The sequence below is a fragment of the Episyrphus balteatus genome, chromosome 1, assembly GCF_945859705.1.
Source record: "Episyrphus balteatus chromosome 1, idEpiBalt1.1, whole genome shotgun sequence".
Lineage (NCBI taxonomy): Eukaryota > Metazoa > Arthropoda > Insecta > Diptera > Syrphidae > Episyrphus > Episyrphus balteatus.
Window position 1 is genome coordinate 159,949,147 of NC_079134.1, and position 6,000 is coordinate 159,955,146.

The window sequence follows — 6,000 nt, forward strand, 5'->3', positions numbered from 1 at the left end:
GCCATGAAACCCAAACGAACATAAGATTTTTTTTCATAGAGAATATTCACCAAACATGTTGAATTAATTTTAGGATTTCTCGGAGAAGAAAAGCGATATCGAACTATCAAAGAGGGTCAAGATCTTTTACAACCTCGCCTCTATAAAAGCAAATTAATGGTTTTGTCAAAAATGTTTTCTTATATTTAGATTTAAGTTCCCTCGCACTGGACTCTTCGAGAAAAAAAAATCGGATAGTGGTATAGATAATGGCACTACCTCGAGTCACGAACGCAAAAATTCCCAAATTTTGATTTTAGCTAATATTGACTAGTTTCTGACAAAACCAATTTTTCACGGCATTGAAGCTTAATTTTAAAATATTGCTTTTTTATAATAAACTTGGCCGAAATCGATGAATTTTATTCAATATTGTGATAGTGTCAGTAGAAAATTTAACTCTTCAAAAAGTGATTATTTGTACATGATTTTTAGGTACCTAATGACTTTTATGAAAACAGTTACTCTTGGATATCAGGACATGGAAAGGGCAAGTTCGATCCATCATTTTAATAATAATAATTAAGTATGCCATTAGACTTCTTGGGATTTTTGTTTTTTTTTTTTTTATCGTAAAAAAAGTTGGAACGCCATTCTTAAGAAATAATTAATCCACATATGTATAGAAACTAAGTTTCAAGAAAAATCATTAATCCGTTTTGAAAATATGTATTTAATTGATTTAAAAAAAAAAAAAAAATTAAAATACAAAATATTTTGAAAATTACAAAAATGTTCGTTGAAATCAGAAATTAAAAAAAAAACGGTTCTTTAGAAGCTAGTGTTAATAACGGCTAATTTTTTTTTTTTTTCAAAAGTAATTTTCACAGAAGTGTGCCTCACAACATATCAACTAACCAGTGTTGACCAGTGTTTAAAGCCTTAAACTAACCCTTTATAATTTCTGATCTGGGAGCATTCAGGCTTCAAATGATTTTAAAGGTGGAACAAAAACAAGAAAATAAAAGTTTTAAAAAATGTCATAACAAATTAAAAGAAGAAATGGCGCACCTTATTTGTCATACAAATTTATTTTACAATTTAAAAAATAAAAATATGTAGTTAGAATTGATTAAAATCAACTTTGTATTAAAATAAGATTAAATTAAATTCATAAAATAATACAGACTTTTTATATTTTTTTTATTAAAAAAAATGTTGAGTATATTTTCATAAGGGAAAAAATAATTCCAATTATCTTAACGTCAAAATAATTTAAATGACATGATAATTATTTCTCGAGGATCTACACTATTTAAAAACTTCACCTGGTTTTAATAATCATGGGAAAATATTTTATTTTACTGATTTATCTACCCGCAAAAATCTTACTCACTCATTTAAATTTAACATCTTTAATGAATGTTCTAGCTAGTAAGCACTTCAGTAATAATTAATGTCACGATTTTAATTTTCATTACAAGTTTGTAGTATACTCTCCTTGTAAAATTAGAATTCTATAATAATTCAGTTTGTTGAGTCAGTGTCTGTTTTAATAGCTCACATCTTTTAGTTTAAGTATTCACTGCCAAGGTCAAAATTTACGAGTATGTTATGTTTTGTTTTATATTTTGTTTTTATCTTAAACTTGCATAATTGCCTTATTTGAATCTTAAGTGCATCTTAAAGGAATGTATTAAAATTAATCTATAATTAAAGTTTTAATTATGATTTCCACCTTCTGTCAAAATTATTCATTTGTCATAATTTTGTTCCTATACGTAACTCTCATTTGTTGCAGGTAATAGATAACCTTTAAATGTCTCTATTGAAGTGAAAGTACTTTCCACTTAAATAATGATAATGACCATAATATGACTTGGAAATAATAATTTTGAAACGATAACAACGTTATTCAGATATGACAGAGACAAACGATGATTACTTTATTCCATCAGAAAGGTGACTCTGTCGTCGTCGTTTGTGATTATGATTTCGTTGACCCTTCAAGCACGCATCATGCAATGCAGACGTTAAATTTTGTTTGGTAATGCTGCACGAATTAAGCCAAACACATTTGCATATGAAATTTATATGTCTGTGATTTATAATTGGTTAAATTAGACTTGTTTAAATTGACAGCTTGACAGTTGTTGAGTTGAAGATTTGTGGTTTCCTATAAAATGTTTTAAACTTGAGAGCAATACTATCATAACCGCCCAATCTTCCCATAGGATTAACCATAACCTTTTTAAACAACCACCTCCATTTCCCCGAGCAATGCTTTTTATTTGTGGCTAACGCGTTTTGAACCTGAAGGTCTTGCTATAAAATAATGTTCTACCACTATACATAATGCAAGGTTTTATTTTTTATTTTAATTTGTATTTATGATTCTCGAATTGAAACTCACGCGTTTGTTGTGAGCCAAATTACTGGAGGCTGCGATTATGCGATTCATTTTAACTTATTCCCAAAACTAATTATGTATTCTCTAGACAACACCGGTGTCACTTGAAGTGCCGATTATGTGTAATTACGTGATATTCAAATTGAAATGAATTCGTTAGGACGGACGGAGATTAAAATGTTCAAAGCTTAACGGAAGTGCACTTGTTGTTGATTTGTTTAGGTGTAAGATTTCGATTAATTTTTGTATGTTATTTTGTCCAATGTAAAATAACAGAAAGTTGTATTTTTCGATGAAAAACTGTTTTTTTTTTTCATTAGAAAAACTATTTTTTTTTTGATTTTGTTATAGATGGAAAAAGATAAAAAAACTATACGATTTAGTTTTTATTTAATAAATTGTTGGCATTATATTTTTTTATAAGCCAAACGATTTATGGGAAATCAGAAAACCGTTTTGCAGAAATATGTGTTTCGATATCATACAATCAAATCAACATACACTAATCCTGAAGACCCTTACAATCGATCTGGCGAATCTGTAAATAATAATTGGAAACTTTTGACTGGTCACTACATAACGTAAGTTGGAAGAAATTGATACAGAAATGTCAACTGATTACATATTTTGCAAAGCAATACAATTTTTATTTTTATCAACAAAAATAATGTTACTCATACGCCACAGTGTCCTGTTAAGTTTAAACATACCAAATTAGAACACAAAACAAAATTTGTTACAATTTCAACAAAAATTAAACCAAATTTTGTACAAGGAAGATTGAGGCTAAAAAAAACTGAATAAAACAGAAACAAAATTCTGCTCGGGTCAAAATTCTTTTTACAAAATTCTGGGGTGATATTCTGTATTGCATAAGCGAACAAACATTTTCGCGTGTGCGAAAGGATTTGCTTCATGGCCTGCAGCAAATCTTTCGCACATGCGAAAACGTTTGTTCGCTTATACGATACAGAATGTCACCCCTGCTTTTCAAAATTCTGTGTTATACAAAAACGGCGACCAGAAATTTATCTCCTCTCTGGTAGGAAGGAGACCAAAAAGACAAAACATTTAAAAACGTTCAAAGGCAGCTCTTAACACTCCCTACACTGACATCCGATTTGCAGCTGAAGGAGATGCACCAGTAGCTATGGAATAGATGTACATTTTTGTATTTTACTAAATTCTTGATTCTAAGACGAACACAAAGCTTTTTCCGCTTACCCTTGTTACTTCTAGCCTCGCTCTTCTTTATTTCGTTTTTACTTTGCTAGTTTTTTGAACAAAAAAAAAAGAACTTAAATTCAATTAATGTTCTAGAATCTAGACGAACAACAATCAAAACATAAGTTTATCCTAAAATTATATAAGAATGCCCTAAAGAATAAATTTTCTAACACTCGAAGAGTAACTTATTTTTATCGACTTTAACCGAAGTTTTGATCAAATCATTAGAGGGTTGGGTACGATTGACCGCATTTTAAAATCTTGTTCTTAAAACCTCGCATCTTAAAATCTCGCATTATGAAATCTTTTTTATCGAAATCTCGCAATTTCAAAATCTCGTTTACCAAAATCTCGCAACATTAAAATCTCGAAATTTATAATCTCGCATTGAAATAAAATATTTATTAATTCGCGCGCGCGAATTAATAAATATTTTATTTCAATGCGAGATTATAAACCTACATGATATTGCTAGCTTAGGAAAGCCCAGAACCTCCCTCTTCTGTTTTTTCGTTTTGTTTTGAAGAGATAAATAGAAAAGGAAAAGGTTAGTGCACTGTCAGACGCCTATGCCAGTTTTTTAATAGTGTTCAGGGTCAACTGTTGAATGTTGGCGTCAAAAGGACTTAATGCATGTGAATTTGTTGTATTCGACCTTCTCTTTTCCTATAATCTTTTGCTTATACATTTTGCTGCCAAAAAAGCAATTTAAATTTAAGATACTTTACGCTCTTCTTTTAATGAGAGATTTTGATATAGAAAGAATTTAATGAACTTGCGAGATTATTTCTAAAATGCGAGATTTTAATATGCAGGATTTTGAAAATGCGAGATTTTGCTATGTGAGATGTTAAAAATGCGAAATTTTGCTTTGCGTGATTTTTGCAAAAATGCGAGATTTTGTTATAAGAGATTTTAGTTTGCGATCAATCGTACCGCTCCCATCATTAGATTTCTTTCAAGAATACACTACTTTCAACGATTTCAATGCTGCAACCCCGTGTATTTTTGCACTAAAAAATGTAGGGTTTATTTTATTTATAGACTTCTTATTGTAGAGATTTTAACATTAAAATAAAGTTGTCTGTACAAAACACTAAAACAACCATTCGCCATTGGGGTTTTCCCGAAAATTGAATAGAATACCACTTCTGATATCATTTCCTTTTGAAAATATTTCTCAAACAGTGATGAATGATGATCCTTGAAAAAGTTAATTTGAACTCACCCATTTATTTTATTTTTACCAAGCCTCGTTTGACTGAGACAATTACATAATTACAGTGCACTGTCTTCGAGTCACAGTCTCATCTTTAACAATGAAAAGCTTTTGTACCTTTTGTTACGTGATCGAGTACTTTAATGAATACCTAAATACTGTAACTGTTGAAAGAACGGCTATCAACAAGTTCAAAGATGGTACCTCCTATAACCTTGACTGATCCATTAACCTAATTAGGACTAGATGAATAGTTGGTTAATTAGGTTCTTAATATTCATCACAGCATTCGGAATACATACAACACGTTCCACATCTTATTTTCAAAACAATGTTTGCTCAGAACTTAACGTGATGATGTGATCCAGAGGGAAATTGAATTATTATTGACACATGTACAAATAACAAACAATTTTTATCTCGTGTTATTTGTTTATTTAAGTACTCAAAAATTGCAGTGCAGAATTTCGATTTATTTTTTTATTAAAAATGATACGTTCTTTAACAAACAACCAATAAGTAAAAAGCTCGATTTCGTTGAAAATTTGCATTCCAGATTGGCAAAGGATGTAATTTATAAACTCATAGTTTTATAGTTTCATCCAAAATAATAGCACGGAATACTTAGGGTGACAATCTGTTGTGGATTTGGGCCTCAACCAACAAGCTTTGCCGGCCAGCTCTATCCTTAGCTCGCTGCTTCCAGTTTCGCACGCCAAGTTCATTAAGGTTTTTTAATATATGTATGAAGATAATAGACATAATTTCTATTTAACATTTTTGAGTTATTTTTTTTTTAACACTAAAAAATTTTCAATCGTTGAAGACACAAAGATGTGATGATGCTCAAGTAAATGTGATGAAACAAAACAAAAACAAATGATTTGTTTACTGCTGTAATTCTGTTTTATTTTTAACACTTAAGCAAGATATTTATAAACAAAACAATAAGCACTTCAAGAACTTTTTAGATACTCTTTAAAAATTAATAAAAACAAATATCGATTGTTTGTTTTTTTTTATTATTCTCTTACTGTGCATCTTTTCTTAATAAGATCACAGAACTCCCAATATTCAGTAACAAGAATGAGATATCTGTGGAACGTTTCTTAGCATCATCATTATTAACTATTAATACCTAACTAAATAAAAAAAAAAAACAACA